This window comes from Rattus rattus, chromosome 7 (genome assembly GCF_011064425.1).
Source record: "Rattus rattus isolate New Zealand chromosome 7, Rrattus_CSIRO_v1, whole genome shotgun sequence".
Classification (NCBI taxonomy): Eukaryota; Metazoa; Chordata; class Mammalia; order Rodentia; family Muridae; genus Rattus; species Rattus rattus.
The window spans coordinates 2,412,093-2,429,803 of record NC_046160.1 but is presented as its reverse complement, the minus strand read 5'-3'; the positions used below and the strand labels follow the sequence as shown (position 1 = coordinate 2,429,803).

General features: G+C 37.6%; 1 protein-coding gene and 1 pseudogene across 5 annotated transcripts in view; both read right to left on the bottom strand.

The window, feature by feature from the left end:
• The window catches only part of Nrxn1 (neurexin 1), a 1,103,898-nt gene that overhangs the window by 357,361 nt on the left and 728,826 nt on the right, over window positions 1-17,711 (bottom strand). The window lies entirely within an intron of this gene.
• On the bottom strand, window positions 9,889-10,795 carry LOC116905099 (annotated as a pseudogene).

Below are 17,711 nucleotides of genomic sequence, written 5' to 3'. Positions count from 1 at the left end.
GAGCAAAGCAGGAAGTGAACTGCTTAGAATTAAAGGTGACCTCAATAAATACTACTGAAATGAATTCAGCTGCTTCAATATAAAGTGAGGCTAATGCAATCAAAAGGAACAAAACCCAGGAAAAGACACACATCCATCCATTATCCATGCCCCTAAGTGCCCCTATTTGTCCCCACACTAAGGAACTTTGTTTTCATGCTTGATTCTCACACATTTTTGGCTTCGTGGAGGTCCATGTGACTCACCTCCGTCTCTAAGACTCTATCATTTCCCACATCTACTCAGTTGGATCTTGCTCACCATGTGATTGTTTACTATAGACTTCTGTGGACACTTTTTCTCTACCTCTCTGAACAATTCTGAATAACATGTCCAAACAAGTCAATACACCCACTCATGCAAACGCTACATAAACCAACATAATACACACATCATCATCATCATCATCATCATCATCATCATCATCATCATCATCATCATCATCATCATCATCTTGCCTTTAATCCATCTACATTAGCAGGACACTCACAGATATGACTGAATAAAGTAGCTATATGGCATTCAAGTGCCTACTGTTCTCAAATTTGTGCCATGCTCTGTTCTGTCAGAATCTGCATAGTTGCCTATAAGGAAGGCAGATTAGCATTTTATTTTGAAGGCACAAGACAGCAAGAATCTAAAAAGTTATGTGAAAAGGACTCTGTCCGATGGCATTCTCTGTAGCAAAGCAAAACAATACTTTTGTGAGCATATGGTATATTGTAAGACCTGGGAATCAATAACTCAGTAGGAAAAATTAGGGTTTTTTGAAGAACAACCACAGCTGCAGAAGTCAGAAGGCAGAAAGTGTTGGGCATGGTGGTACGCACCAACGACCCCTCCACTTAGGAGGGAGAGGCAAGCCGATCTCTAGGAATTTGAGACCAGCCTGGTCTACATGTGAATTCTGGGTCAGCAAGCCTTAATAACGAGATGGTTTTGAAAGAACAAGCATAGCAGTAAAGCAGTAAGACAGGAGGAGTAACGTGCTGTGTGACGCAGAGGCAATGCTAAACAAGCAATTCACTACGTTGGGAGTGACAGCTCAAGTAGTCTGGGCTCCAATTCTCCATGCTGGCTTGAGGTTGCTGTGGCTACCAGGAAGCGTCCCACATTTTTTCCCATTTCCACTTCTGCCAATAAACTAAACCATGGTAGTCAGCAAGCCTGGGCATGTCCACAGGAACGAACCTCATTCCCTGTTTATTAAATAACTTGGCTCTAACTTACAGAGTCTGCTCGGAGTAGCCTCAGTATCCACACATAGAATTGTGATCCCAGGTGGCTTTCTAAAAGGAGGAAAGTTACTTAGAACTTTGATAAACTTTTCTAAAACAAGTTTAGATAAGCACTTCCATCGAGTGGGTAGATTTACATTATAAAATAAAACAAATGTGAACAGATTATAAATTTAGAAGGCTCCAGAAATGGCTGAAATTACACAAATTACCAGCCACATTCCTGTACAGAAAATACATGTGATTCTTATGTTTCTGTGTCTCACTATTTCCACTATGCTCAAACAATAATAATAACTGTAAGTTATTTACAATGTATAAAACAGAAAACAATTATCGTATAGATTAGTGTTTCACATTCTGTTATAAAGTATAAATAAATCATGAATATTTACTTACTAATATAGTCATTAAATAAGCATTTCTTTTATGCTAGGAATTAAACCTAGGTTAGATATGACCCTTATCCTCCAAAAAGTTCGTTCTGAGGACCGGATAGATGGTTACCACTTAGGAGCAAGCAGTTCACGTGCAGAGGAATGACTTTGGCTCTCACACCCATTCCAAGTAGCTCATAACCACCTGTAAATCGAGCTGCAGGGAGTCCCACACTCTCTTTGGTCCTACACTGCCACACATATATGCAAAATGCATCAAAAAATTCAAATAGATCTTTAAAGTCCTTTCACTGTGAAGGAAAAAAGGCATCAACAAAAATGCTCAATGCAGAAGGGAAAGAGAGGGAGGGACAGCTTGGTATCAGAAGGTAAAATCAAAGGACTTCGAAAGGAGTGTGCATAAGAGCAATGGAGGGAGTGCTTATGCTTTGTAGGACACACCCATCTATGCTTGATGAGTAAAACATAACAGTGCCTTCTCACCACAGGATTGCAGTACTAGTCACAGAAGAAATTAATTAGTGAATTCTTTCACTTTTAAGGGATCCCTTTATCAAAATATCAAATCATCCCAGGAAGGGCTAAACCTCAGCTTGTGCAAGCAGAACATACTGCTAGTAACTTGGAGAGGGGACGACAGCAAAGTACAAAAGAAAGTGTGGAAAGGAATGTCTTCATATTTTTACAAACCGAGCCATGGGTTCGTAAAACTGTTTTATTGAGAAAAGCCTATAAATTATTGAGTATATACTACCTATGTGTTAAAGCTTTATATGTGTGCATTCTCTTTGTTCCTCACGTTTCCAGGCACCTTCCTGCTCCTTTGCAATTTGCTGGTTTTCATATCTGCCTTTCTGTCTATGCTTCAAGACAGTTATGGTCTTAGCAAACATTTAACATTATAAACTACATCATTCACTCAAAGGGCCAAGTCTTAACTTCACACTTTGATCATAAGGAGTCAAGATGCTCCAACAGACCAAGAAAAATTTCCCTCTAGTTCTAACGCAAGTATTCAGTTAACAGTAAAGAATTATTACTCAAGATTATCTATGTGTTTCCCATACTTGATTACAGGCAATTGACATTACAAAGAAATGGCAGAAGAAATATTTTGGGAGAAAAATTCTATTTATCAGTGCTATGGGATGCCTACAAAGATGAGTATTAAAACAATTTTGAATTTGTATTCCAATAATTCAGAATTCAATCTTCTACTATAGAACACCTTTCATAAATCAAGGTTCTGAATTTTGTTTTAACGTATCATGGTTTAATCTAGCAAATCAGTGCTTTGAGAGGTATGCAAACTGGTTTCTAAAGCAATTTGAAAAAAAAAATAACTTAAATTTCAGCAGAAATAAGAGTTCCTCTCTGAAGAGTGAGTGAGTCAGAAGGCATCAGGACATTTCTCACACAACTGCAAGGCAGATCACTTCAAAAGTCAGAGAGCATCTTATTGCACTGAAGACAACTGACAAACAGTATGCACCTCTAGTAACGTGTACATGCACCACTAGGCTACCCTTGTAACGTTTCTGGAATTCACTCTTACGTCAGGCACATACAACAGGACCTTTAAATCTGCCTTAAATATCAGTAGTTAATAAAATGTTGAATTGTGTCTCTGTAAAATCAGGCAGGGTTTAGGTGAATTTTCTAGATGCACACAGCATTTAGAAATAGCATTACTTTCTGTGGCTTTATAGAAATTGTGGAATGGCTAGACTTCATGTCTTCCTGTGTTGGTTTGAATAAGAGTAGCTCCCACAGTCATACATTTGAATGGAACGCTATTTGAAAGGATTAAAAGAATTCAAAGGTGTGGCCTTGTTGAAAGAAACATGTCCTGGGGGGTGGTCTTTGAGGTTTTTAAATGCAAGCCCAGAGGACTGACTCACTCTCTCTCTCTCCCTCCTCCCTCCTCTCTCTCTCTCTCTCTCTCCCTCCCTCCCTCCCCCCTCCCTCCCTCCCTCCTCTCCTCTCTCTCTCTCTCTCTCTGCCCATGGATGACGATATAGTTCTAAGCGACTGCTGCAACCCCATGCTTATACTCTGCCTTCCTAACACACCTGCTTTTAATATTAAAGTTAGCATAAATAAAAGAACTTGAGTTTTGCAATAGAAACTGATTCACATACGAAGTTTCTCTAAGTGCCAAGATGACAGCCAAATGCCAGTGAGGATTGAGACAAGTCCTCTTGTTCCCTTCCTTCCAGAACCCAATGTCTTTGCCAAAGAAAGTGTATCTTCTCAAGATTGTTCATAGAAGAAAAGAATGAAGTATTAACAGTATTTGGATACAAATGTACATAGCTTCAGATTTAGGCAAATTTCAGCCTCTTCCAGAAATCTTAGCAGTACTGTTCTACAGGCTAAGAGGTAAGTCTGCCCTGGGCCCTGTGTTTTGCCTCTGGACATTTGCCACGATTAGAAAATACCCCCATTTCATTTAAAATGTCGAAGTAGAAAGCAGTCAAGACTCCTGCTAGAGTTGTGTAGGAGCTCCTTACACGTATGGACTTTTCTACTGGTAAAGCGAAATCAGCAACTTCAAGTTCTTCACAGGACCTGAAAGGACGCTCCATTTATCACTGCTTTTGCAAGAAAGGCACACACCTTTCCGGCTGACTGCTTCCTCAGACTTGGCTGCATGAAATTTCTGCTGAATGCATCACATTAACCACTTTCCAAATATGTTTACAACAGCTGATTCTACATGTAATGACTTTAAAACAGATACAACTTCCTTACCTCTGATATATTCCTTATCTCTCGGAAAAATTTACAACTTATTTTTATGATTAAGAGACGTTGCTGCTGCTAACCCCAAGCCACTCAAACTTTCCTTTTGAAATGAACATTTCTTTCAGATAATACGTGCTCTCTACGGGTAGCCTTCCACTTTTCAAATGTAATGATCCTGTCTTCTATAGATATGAAATTTTCAAAAGATATTGGCATAATGCAGGAGAAAATGCCATCCTTTCATTATGTTCAAAATTGATCTGACCTCTGAGCTAGCACTTTGGGGAACTGGGCTACATAATCATGTAGACACTTTCAGGAAATGTCTGATTTATGGGTTTAGATTTTATATACACATTTCACACTTCGGGCTTTGTACAATTGCATCTTCTCTTCCTTCTTGGTATGTTACAAAAGTCAGAAAGCTATATGTGGCAGCAGGGCTGCGTTTTAGCATTAGCTAGAAGTATGTCCTCTGCTCTACAAGTCTCTAGTGATAACACATTAAGGGCATTTGCTTTTACCCGCATTTCTTGCCTTCTAGTCCTGTCCAGAGGGACTGACTTTGGATTGGCACCCAGTCCTGTGCAGTGAGGGTTTTGTGCTTCTCATTTACTTGCTGAATAAGGAAACCCTAAAGATGATTTTATACCCTAGCCATTACCTTATGTTAAAAAGAAAATTCATCTTCTAAATCTATTATATAATAATGTTTATACTTTGTTCTCTTGCAACAATTTAGTAAATCTGTTGTTTTTGCATTATTTCATTTCCATTTAGTAACTAATTATTGTATCACAATTCTAGTAAATAAATCATGTGGAAAATATCATACAATAGATAGGTCCTTATATTGTTCTTTTAAAGTATTTTTACTTATTACTTACATATTTTTATTTATCTCTGATGCATGCTTATACACATACATGCTCATGGTGTGCCTGTGTCACACTGTGCATGTAGAAGTCAAAAGACAACTTGAAGGTCTCCTTTCCACCATATGGGTTCCAAGGATTGAACTCAGGTCATCAAGTTTGTTACCAAGCACCTTTACCAACTAAGCCACACCATTGCTCCCAAAAATTTAGTTTGTAATTGAAATTATTCTTAAAAACTTAAAAGAAGCAATGTAGTTAACACGCTATATTTAATTAATATGAAAAGGAGTCCCATAAAATCTACTGATCTTTTTGTCTTTGTCTTTTAATAATGGCTATGTTTTAGATACATGCCACCCTTCTTCAACTAAGTGTTCATGATTCATTAAGCCGTTATGAGATATATAAAAATTCTTCAATTACCATATAAGGGAGTCAAGTGGTAGAAATATTAATATGATTGAATGAAGACTGTGTAATTATGTTTCCTAGAAAGGAAGCAGAGTACCAAGTAGCTATTCGGAAGTTCATAAGTCATCTAAATTCAAATATGAAACAAACTATAATGGAGAAGAAGAGAACAAAAATGGTTTATACAGAAAATGAGACAACATTTATTTTTTCAGAAAATAATAGTTTTAAAGATTTATGATTTATGGATTAATAAATTAAAAGTAATTAAAACAAAATAATGATATTAATGAAAAGAAGTGTTAGTTTTAAATTTTAGTACCATCATTTGAAGTTTTAAAGCTGGATTAAGTAAACTGGTCATAATCACTCTGTTCCAGGCATAAGGTGATATCTGAGTGTTGAAGATGACAGTTGCTTCAGGTGACCACAAAAGTACACATGCAGGCATGTGTGGAAGAATTCATGCTACAGCCCACCAGCTCTGGGCAGGAAAGCCATCTCCATGTTTACTCCATGTGAATCAATGAGTAGAACCCGAAAAATGTCCTAGTGAGCTTCTCCCCTACTGCCCTGGTATGAGATGTGTGACCTGCACATAGTCAACCGGTGTCTTATGCTTATGATCTTATAACAAAGTCAGACAATAACTTGAGCAGAATGGATGAGTTCAATATACAAACCATGTACATGGAGCAGGGCTGCCCCTATATTTCTCTTTTGGAACTAGCCAAGTTGGAGCAAGACCCTCCCAAAGCCTTTAAGCCAATGAGAGCCAAGAAGAAAGCTCCTTCCTCCAGAGTTTCAGCACTTTCACCCCAGACCTATGAGATCACAGCAAACACACTAGAGCACTTGGCATCCTAGGTCTTTTCAGCCTATTTACCACATTAACACATTAGTGTAGTAATTCATGGTATACGTCACTATTGTGCTCTCAGTGCTATAGAAATTCTGCAAAACTGAGATTCATGGAGGTCAGGAAAGTTATGTAATACCTGAATCCAAGCAATCTGGCTTTAATGGTGCAGTCCTATCTTCCAGTATACTGTACATTTAAAATGGTAAGGAAGCATTTATTTAAAGAATTTTCAAGTAATCCCTCTGACTAAAGTGATTTATTGTAGAACATTTACATGGTATGTGAGAGAAGCTGCTAATTTTCCTTATCTACAAATGAACAGTAATACTTTTAAAAAGAAAGCAGAGTCCCCAAGGACTATTGTGGCTTTTCATCTATTATCTCATATGTCACCTGATGTGTGGTGTTTCATGACTTAAACTGACAAGACAAGAAAATAAGAAAATGTGTAACAGGTGCTTACTTAGCAAGGGGAGTCAAAGGGAGGTATGTTCCTGGACTGTTACTTAGTGTCCTGCTAACCTTAAGCTCACTGAGACTCACAGATTGAGTGTGTAATCATAGTGGAACATGGTCAACATAATGGAGATTTACGTATCTACAAGCAGTTCAAAGCCCATCCTCCTTCAACTGTAAAAACTGCAGAGATCTCTGTTGTGGGTTCCTAGTGATACGTGAGGCCTCTTGGACATGATGACCTCAATAAACCTGATTGCGGTGGAATGGAGAAGTTAACCCTGATGAAGCCCACAATCTAAATGGTTTCAACATTGCTGTGCTGATGAACAGGGTTTGTTTCATTCATTTTTCCTACTCCAAAGTAGCAAGGAATTAATCTGCAAAAAGTTTTTACATGATTTGGTTTTTGTAATAATAAATAGCCCTTTGCTTTACATAGTTTTAATTATGGTTTCAGAAGTGAACCAAGAGCATCAGAACTTTATGTGCTCTTGAAATAATGAATAATTTAACCCATTAATATACAATAGAAGCAAATGATTGTGGATGCAGTAGACTTTTTTGTCAGTCATCTGCATTGACAGTAATGTATTATAAAGCCTTGATTGTCTTTATTGACAATTAATTATTTAGATCAGTTCAATTAAAATGACTCCAAGCCTCCATTTTCTAGCATGAAAGTGAATTGTAAACTCAGAACTTGCATTAATATTAGTTTTACCTTTTGTAAGACAGTAGATATGCCATAATAAACATTATTTTAAATTAGAATAATGCTTTCTGGACACATGAGCACTGTGAAAACATACCTGAATGGTTTTCATGAATACCCATTTCATTCAAATCCTGAATTCATCACAGATCTATAAGCATTCGTAAATTGAGGATGGGAAGGTGGTTTACTATTTAAAGCCCATGTCCCCAAAAGGTTGAGGACCAGGCTTTGGACTCCCACAGCACACATAAATGCTGGGTGAGCAGGACAGTCCTCTTATATTTCCAGCCTCAGAAAGTGAGAACCGGGTCTCCCCAAAGAAAGCTGATTACTGAGGTTACTCATATCCACAAGTTCTGTATTTGATAGAGACCTGTGCTTGTGTTCACCCATGAGTTTCTTCATTTGTGCATGGTTAAAGTGCACAATTTGTAGAAGAAATAATGTTCGTTACAATGACCAGTTTATAGCACAAAAATAGCTAATAAAATTAAAAAAAATTAAAAAAGGTTTGTCTTGATACTAAAACAGATTGGCTAGCACTGAGTTGGCAATTAACTAGCTCATAAATTAATCCATAAACAATTCAGTTTTCACATTTCTTAGTAGATTTGTTTCTCTTCATTCTTTTGTTCTTTGTAGCCATCTAAGACAGTGTTGAACACCACTGATGCTGGATCTGGCATACCAACATTCTTTCACAGTTGGTTCTCTCTGGACAACAGCAAATCGAAGCCAAGCCTTAACCAGTCTTTGTTTTATAGGAATTCTTTGTAAGCCAATCATGTATACTTGAAAGCTATTATAATTAGATTATGTGGTAAAATTTTTTAATCAAGCCAGTTTATTGATAAACACTCTGATTTTTCTTACAAAAATGCTCAATTATAAAGATAACTGATCTCTCGATATTTTATACAATATCTCCAATATATTTTATATACAATATAAAAATATTTCCAATCCCACTTTCTTGCTTACTACCCATGATTCACACTTTTCTATTTCTAAATATGATATCTCAGGCCAGGCATGGTAGTACATAATTTTTTAAACCAACCTTAGGGAGGCAAAGGCAGGTAGATCTCAGAGCTAGAAGACAGCCTGGTCCACAGAGGGAGTTCTAGGACAACCAGAGCTACACAGAGGAATCTTGCTTCAAAATAGATAAGCAGACAGATAGACAGATGACAGATGGATGGATATGCTGCCTTGTAGTGCTTTTATGCTGTAAATATACTATCATGAATTATAATCTAAGTATATTTTGTCTGTAGGGCTTTATATCCGATATGGTCTTGTAGGTCACAACAGTAATGGAAACATACAAGTTACTCCAATTAGCTGAAAGTTTTGACATAAAAATCACAACCATAGATATATGAATATGCAAAAATTCCACCTTTTTGAGGAAACTTATTACATTCATCATGACTATGGAAACTGAAAAATATATTTGCTCCCCTTATCTGTTGAAGACAGAATTCTTTTCTCACCTGGAATACTGAATTAAATTGTCAGCCCAACTTTAAGAGAATAAGCCCCAGAATCTCAGAAAACTGTGTATAGTAAACTTTGAATGGAATTCAATAGAGATCTAGAAAAATTGGCCTATTAGAAATAGTCTAAAGAAGCCGAAAGGGCTAATTTTTTCCAGAATCTCTGATGATGTGAACTACCTTTTATTACATAGGCTAGAGAATATTAAAAGGAGAGACAGAAAAATCTGAGGATAATCAGTGGCAATGAACTAGGGACAACCAGTTGTTAATACTTATATGTGGCTTGAATGCAAAGCCCCCAAGAGCCAACATAACTACTTCCCAGGACTGATGTTCAAACACAGTCTCCTGACTGTTGCATAAGTTACAAATAAAAGCATCATTGTAGCACTTGGACATTAAAGTTACATCCAGTTATAGGGCCAGATCTTATTAACGTCTATTTTTGTACCTGTCTCATTTTTCTATACTTCATTTTCTCTGTTGTGATCTTGAAATGTGTTGCTTGTGAGGTTTCATGACATGGGCGGTATCTACTATAGTAGTCAGTGAATTCGAAATGCAAATCCAGCCTCAAAATGCTATTCATCCGCACAATCATTGCTTAAGACTTTTACTAACCAACATCGAGTTATATCCATAGGACAACAGTAAAGGTCTTAACTATTCACACATAGAGTGGTAATTCTTCTTAATACATTGAAGAGAACTACTGGAAATGTTTAACTAAGACGGTAAATTATGTTACAAGTGCTTGGCAGATGTTTAAAACTCAATGTACAGTTTATATTAAATATCGAGGCTCCTTAAATCAAACAGCTATTGTGTGTTGTTCATGCAATATTTAACATTTAATTTGTTCAGATAATTCCAGTGACAACCCAGCAGCTAGATTTAAAATTAAGTACTATAATAAATACACACTAGAAACTAGAAAATCTTACTGATCAAATTTTGAATATAAAGCATAACTTTAGACCAATAGATTCAAATTTCCTTTTATGGGAACTGGACTGCTAACATTAAATAACCAGACACTAGGGTTTGCCCATGGTGCTCTTGATGTACAGATCCCGGAAGTTCTGCCAGTTTTTCTTGAGCAAGGACACCAAGAAGTTGACAGCCAGGTGGATGTTGTAGACTAGCTCGTCATCGGTCATCTTCACGTGGCCGACGGCAACCGCCAGACACAGCACCTTCCTCATCTGGAACTTGATTGTGGATTTCACCTCATCCACTTTGGCCACCATGTTTTCATTGTGTGTCAGCAGGGAGGGGAACTTGCCCTCCTTGTTTAGGCCTGGGCCCAGGATACGTGGGATTTGCTTGATCAGAGACTCAAAGGCATCGTACTTCTTGGCCAGCATTTTGACCAACTTCTTGTTCTTGTTAAGCTTCTTGAGCGCCTCGATGTCCATGTGGGGGATATCCACGGCCTTGGCTTCGCACAATGCTGCTGGTACCCCGGGACGCACACGGAGAACTTGGGGCGAGGGATGGACTTAAGCCTGATGGTGCCTGAGCATTTGTCCTTCTGAGGGTCATAGTTCTTCAGGCTGACCTGCAGCTCCACCGTCTCCAGAAACTTGCGGTGCTTATGCTGGTTCCCGTGCAGGACTTCCCGCACCCCCGTAGAGGGTGTCTTTTGAAAAAGCCCATTTTTGGCTTAGTTTTTTCTTTGCATCATTGCCATAAAGCCTGCATTGCAAAACAAAAGCTTTCGTGACTTCTGTAGAGAGAAGACAAAGGGATTCCTCTCGACTGGAACCCCTGTTTCTTCCCTTGGCAGCTAGTAAAAAGTTCACTTTCCTTTCTTCCATGCAAGAATGGAATCGTCAGAAAACAGCCTTTTCCTTTTTTTCATGATTGAATTGCTCTCTGTTTGATTTTGCCTAGAAAAATTAACCACACCTCCTGCCTTATGATTCAATTCTCTGAAATAGAAAAGGTAACCCAAGCTTTGATTACTCAGAATTGACAGGGACACACACACACACACACACACACACTCCAACAACCTTATACTAAATAAGAGGAAGTCTATAAGTCTATGGACGTGAATCTCAGAAAATAATTAAACATTGAATTACTAGTTTAATCTACAGGACATCAAAGGAGTAAAAATGAAATATCCTAAAAATTTTACTCTGTAAAAGAGCCAACTCTCAGTGACATCTTTCAGCATTTTTCAGAACTCTTATTAAAGTCATGATGACAGGACTTTTACTAAGGAAACAAATGGCATCTTGTTTATTAAAGCTGCACTTCCCCTGAATAATTCAGAAAGTCAGTCTCTGTGACCCTTAAGAAAACAACCTTCCTTTTCAAACTCGTCCTGATGTCAGTGCTTAGGGGGCCTGCAGAGTCTTTTGTCTTTTGATCTGGCAAATACTCAACTCAGAAATAATTTTGTCATTCAAAGGAGAAGCTATTTTATGGAGAAAAGATTATGAATTTCACAGCTGGCTAGAGATTACTCAAGCCAACAACATCAGTTTCTACTTTGCAAGTAGGATTTGTTCTGTCAATGCAGATTTCTCAGTAAGTTCCTTTTCACTCTCAGAGGCCAAGACAGATTTCACAAAAACATTTACATTTTTTAATACAAATCAAGTCACTGATTATATTAGCAGAAATTTAGAATTGATGCACTCTTTGTGCCCTTCTTCCCACACTTCAGCTAAAATAGAAAAAGACTTGGGTTTCTAACTTCGAAAGCTGACTTTTTTTTACTGCGATCAGACTGCAGAAGTGTTGGCATAGACAGATCACCAAGCAGAAGTGAAGATGGGGCTGAAGTGCTCTTTTGTTGTTCTCGACATTATAGGCATTGTTGTGTTTTCCTAAAAGATACTCATGCAGTGTTCTTGTGTTTTTATCTTTAATTATGTGTGTTGAATCCCTTGGAACTGGAGTTACAGGTAGATGTGTGTCACGTGATATGGAAAGCCAATGGACTATTCATTCTGAATAAGAATAGGTCCTCTGCTGAGCCTCTATTTGGCTCTTCCAGGTTTATTGTTCATATTTTTGATTGTCCCTATGAGTATGTGTTTGTGTGTGTGTGTTTGTGTGTGTGTGTGTGTGTGTGTGTGTACAATGTGTGATGCATATATGTATGCACTTAAACACACCTACCTGTGTTAGTGTGGGTGTACACATGCCATGGGATGCACATGCAGTCAGAGCGCTACTCCTGAGTGAGCCCTCACTTTCTACCTTACTTGGGGTATGCTCTGTTCTTCCTGTTCTTGTTTTCTCATGGGTCTGCCAGGCTAGGCACACCATAAGATTCTGGGGATAATTTGGATCCACTCCTTGTCCTCACCAGGGAACTGGGATTACAGATGTTGATTCTGGAGATTCAAACTCATGTCTTCATACTTACATGACATTAACAAGCACTTTGTTTTGCTGAGGCATCACCTTGAAATTTCTTGAATGACACACAATTATGCTCAAGCCATGTACTAAACATTTATAAATGAAAACATAGAGATACTCCCTTCTTTAATACATATAATTTCCCTTTAATTTGGCTTCTGATTTATCATAATCAAATAATTTGTCAGCTCTGAAATAATCAGAAACAGCCTCATACTTTGACAGAGGGTGAGGTCTTCCACATGTGATTATCTCTAAAAGCAAAAAACCCCACAACCTCATTAGCTGTTGAGTGAGGAAAGTTCATATACCAGCTTTCTGGACTTGGCTGTCTGAGCAGAGTGCAGAAAGCTGCAAATGAAATAACAGATGTAGTTGTCAATTCTGGGTCTTTGTAAAAGCCCTAGACCTTGCTGCATATTCTGATTAGGTCCTAAACAAGTTATTTTTCACGGTGATCTGTTCTAGGCTTGGCAAACTCAAACTATGCCTGTGTAAGACCACCAAACAATTAACTTCTGGAGTCTTGTTTTACCCTCCTCCATTTCCATAATGGCTTGATTTCCATAATGGCAGGTTTCATCAAATTCACTGATAATTTTCAGTGACTTATCATCCTTTCTCTAAAGGTAGGCACCAATCTCTGGAACGGCTAGGCAAGTCAGAAGAAAGTACATTTCAGGTTACGGGTTGGAGTATGTTTCCTCTAAAACTGATGTGAAATGAATTTATTTATGGAGTTCTGTATGCATGATATTTAAGCTGACACTCGTTTTAAAAATCCTGTATACTTAATATGTGTGGTACATGGTGTTTTAAACACATGTAGAGAGTGAATGATTATTACAGCCAAGGAAACTAGTATAACTGCTTCTTCACGTAGCTACCTTTTCTGTATGTCTGATGTCAGCACATCACACCCATGAAGGGCATTTCTGGTACAAGTTAGTTATCATTGTTAGTTACCATCCTCCCACTATATATTATGTCCTGGATTAACCCATGCCTTTGACCCTCTCACCATATCTCGTTATTTCTAGTACACTTTCTCTCACTGGGAAGTATGGTCTTTCTCTCTGATGTTATGCATTTGACTGAGTGATGACAAATGACATCAAGCAGCATTTTTCTGCCCAGTTTCTTTTTCTTTTTTCTTTTTCACTTAGCATGATGTCCTCCATGGCAGTCATACTTATAAGGAGACAGCTTGCAGAATGCTGGAGGACAGTGAAGGCAGTGAGACGGATCTGAGTCCTGTATGCCTCCAGGGGTATGATCTTTAGAAGGTTGTGTAGTTTCTTCTAACCTTGTAGTCTAAAGCCAGGAAGCATGACCTATGTGCTAATCTTGAAGGTTTTGGTGTGGATTAAAGGAGACATAATTGTAGGCCAAAGCATGAAATGTCAGGCACATAGAAGTTGTCCACTAAGGTTAAACTGTAATTTTAGGGTCTAATTAAAAGAACATTTCTTTTATAAATAAATTAAATAAAAATCAGGACATTTATTTTAAATTTTAAACTTCACACTTGACTCAAAGCTCTATTACAACCATGGTTTGTTTTTATCAAATGAACTTTATTTTACGTTTTATAAGGCCAATTGGTAAGAGTTGGTTATTTTAATGATAGTTATCATTCAAGCTTAAAACTGCAGAACATAAAGCAAGGGATTCTTAAGGATAGGACTTAAAAATTACCAAAATATTTTTAATGTTTTTAATATTTTTCCCAAGACATATCTTTTTTCCTCTAAATCATTTAAATAAAGGATTCTGGCTTCTGGTGGCACTTCTGTTACTAACTGGGAAGGTCTCAATGTCCTGCAGTTGAGATGCAAAACCAAAATGGCATTACCATACTTTCAGCAAGCATAGTGCAGGCTGCGTATGTATGGGCCACATGTGGGGCAGGCTCTGAATGGCTGTTCCTTGAGTTGCTGGTCTAAACTTTGCTTCCATATCCTATGGATATTTTTCCCCTTTTTAGGAAACCAGGAAGGGGAATAACGTTTGAAATGAAATATATCTAATAAAAAATAAATAAAAAAAAAAGCAGGCCCACAATGCAACCATAGTGTAGTTTGTTCAAAAAATTAAATTCTTTCCACCTGTGTGTGATAAATCTAGACCAATGGCAGGTTCTCCTGTGTATTGTTTTCTGGCTTTTTTTCCCTTACAGCAGCCCATGCTAGACGCATTTCCAATCTTGCACAAAATCAGGTCAGACTGTCAGTCTGGAAAGACAGAGAGGTAACATACTCCCATTTGGCATTGTCTAGACTAATTTTCTTATTTCCTTTGATTCCATCATGGGACCTTTGCTAGAAAGAATTACTTAATTGTACTCATTCGAATTATCAGCCACCAAAATCCATTTCAAATTCATACTCCTGAAATGTCCTCAGAGACTAAGGGAGTAGATCTAAGTTTCATAATATTTTTTTCTTCTGAACATAATTCTCCAAATACACACATAGTTAACATGGGCTATGGGGAATGCATGTTCCTTAGAATGGGCACGTGTGAGCCTGACAGTTGCTGTTAAATAAAATAAAACATTGCCAATACTGGAAGATGGATACATGTAATAGAGAGATAATCCAAACAACTATTCCAATTTATTATTTTTATGAAGGTTTTATTTTAAGATTTGTATTTTGAGAGTATAAGTTTGGCGCTGAGACATCCATCCTCATGGAAATAACACTGCTCTATCAAATGTGGACTCCCATACACTGTAACCTCTCTGGATACAGTTTTATTGACCTACTCAAGTGTCTTTAAATAGTTGATTGGTAGGTGCCATCACCCTTTATCTAATTTTGAATAGATAATAGAGTTATTATATACACTGTTTTAATATGCTGTAGTCTCCAGACTGACAATTATGGCCAAAAGAAATAATGGAGGTAGAAAGAGAGGGAGAAGTTAGGTTGCAGACCCATGTTGAATTTTATTTCTAAATACTTTATATGGTTTAACCATGCTAAAATGACAAATGTTTCTCATCCCTGTAAAATGCATTTAAGCAACAGATCAATGTTTCACATCTGTTTTATTTGTTTGTTTACTTTCTTTTTAATTAAACTCTTTGGGATTCTCTGCAGTTAGAGATGGTTGTTGGATACCACATTGGTGCTGGGAATTAAATCAGGCCCTCTGTAGGAACAAGTGCTCTTAAACACTGGGCCATCTCTCTAGCTCCCCCACACCCCATGTCTGGTTCTTGATCAGCACCAAACCATTGACCTTGATTCTATGGTAAACTTCCTGCTGTCACTGAAACTTCCCCTTTCACACTGGGGATTCAGTTCTGGTCTGAGTTTAAATTATTATTGCTATGGAATCTTCCCTAAGTAGCATTAAACTGCCCTTACCTCCAGTGTTAGATATAAATGTGCCTATGAATGTTAAGTATATCATTTCATGTCCTGCTTCAAAGAAAGCATAAAACTGAGCTTCCCTTCGTTCCCTTCTCATAACAAAAGTCTGAAAGCAGTGTCTGCCAGAGCCAGCCAGTGACCAGCAAGTTGGCGTCCCATCACACAGTGGCACAGCTCTAGCGGCACACAGCTCTAGTTGTGATTTTGAGATTTGAAGACAGGGCTACTTTTGTATTTGTACTTTCTCCTTTCTGGACTAGCTCCTTGATACATGGGTGTGGTTCTCCTGATAGAGATCAGTGTTAACTGCAACTGGGGAATGTAGAATCCCATGCCTACTACACAGGAAGGCATTCTACATCTTAAGATTCCAGAGAGTATGACATCTGAAGACGTCTAGGACTTCCAATTTCCTGGCCAGATTCCCTCCCCAACTGCCTTCACCGTCAGTGTATTTAACTCAGATTAACTCATTCATTTTATTTTACTGATCGGGATATTTTGACACCAAGAATGAAAAATACATAAGGTATCATCTACCTTTCATGAGTCAAAGCTTACTAAACCTCTGCCATGCTATGTCTATTGACATCTACATTGATCTGGTCAAAACTGTCACATCCCCTCAAGTACCATGAAAACTACTTACACATGGAAATTGCCAAATGTTTTCCATTTCAAACAAGACAGATACTTAATAAATATTTAATAAGTAGAAACCATGTATTGAAATTTCAAGGACAGCTCATGAGTATTTATCTACCAAGTATAGTTATCATACAATCTTCTAGGTTCACCCATGCTCTCAGAAAGGACACAGAAGAGGCAGTCAAGTGTGTCTTGCACCACTTCTGCTGTTGGGATGGACCCTGGCAGTACTTCACATAGCCTAGGCTGCTAGTGGCTCACCTCATTCAAACTGTCCTGTTTCCCCTTCTGTGATCTAACCACTTGGAATCCTTTATCTATCAAACAGAATACTGAAAAATGCAACATTGTAAAGGAAGAAAAAATAACTAATTACCATTAGGTATACTTCCTGACAAGGAGAGGTCACAGAAGCAATGATCTCTGAGCCAGGCAAGGTCAGTTTGAACACTGTATTCTTTGATCACTGAAGATAATTTTTCTCTACTTGGGTTTGATATATATATATATATATATATATATATACATATATATGTATATATGTATATATATGTGTGTGTATGTGTGTGTTGTGTGTACACGTGTACAAGCACTCTTAGAGTTATTTACATTTTCTGAATTAACTGATTGGAAAGTATATGAAATGTAAAGACAATGCTAACAGAATAGAGTGGCCACTGCATCTGACCGTAAGGCCATTTTTATCATGTGATCAGATAATGTAGTGGAAGAAATTTTTAACATTATTTTTCAATGTTTTTAATTAACAACTTAGAAAAATACTGTAACGTTCTTCATTTTGCTAAGTTCTTTATCTTGCTATATAATGATTAAAGTTTCATTATTGAAATCTTTAACATGAATATATTATAATGACCTCACTGTTTTAACATGGGAGACATAACAAGCAGACCATATCATCCACTCATTTCTTATTCAGGGCATTAGGTGACACATGCTTACTGATGTAGCATGATTGTAAACTTGCCTTATTCATCATTAGAAAAGAAGCTCATCTCAAAGAATGCCAGATCAAATCCCAACAA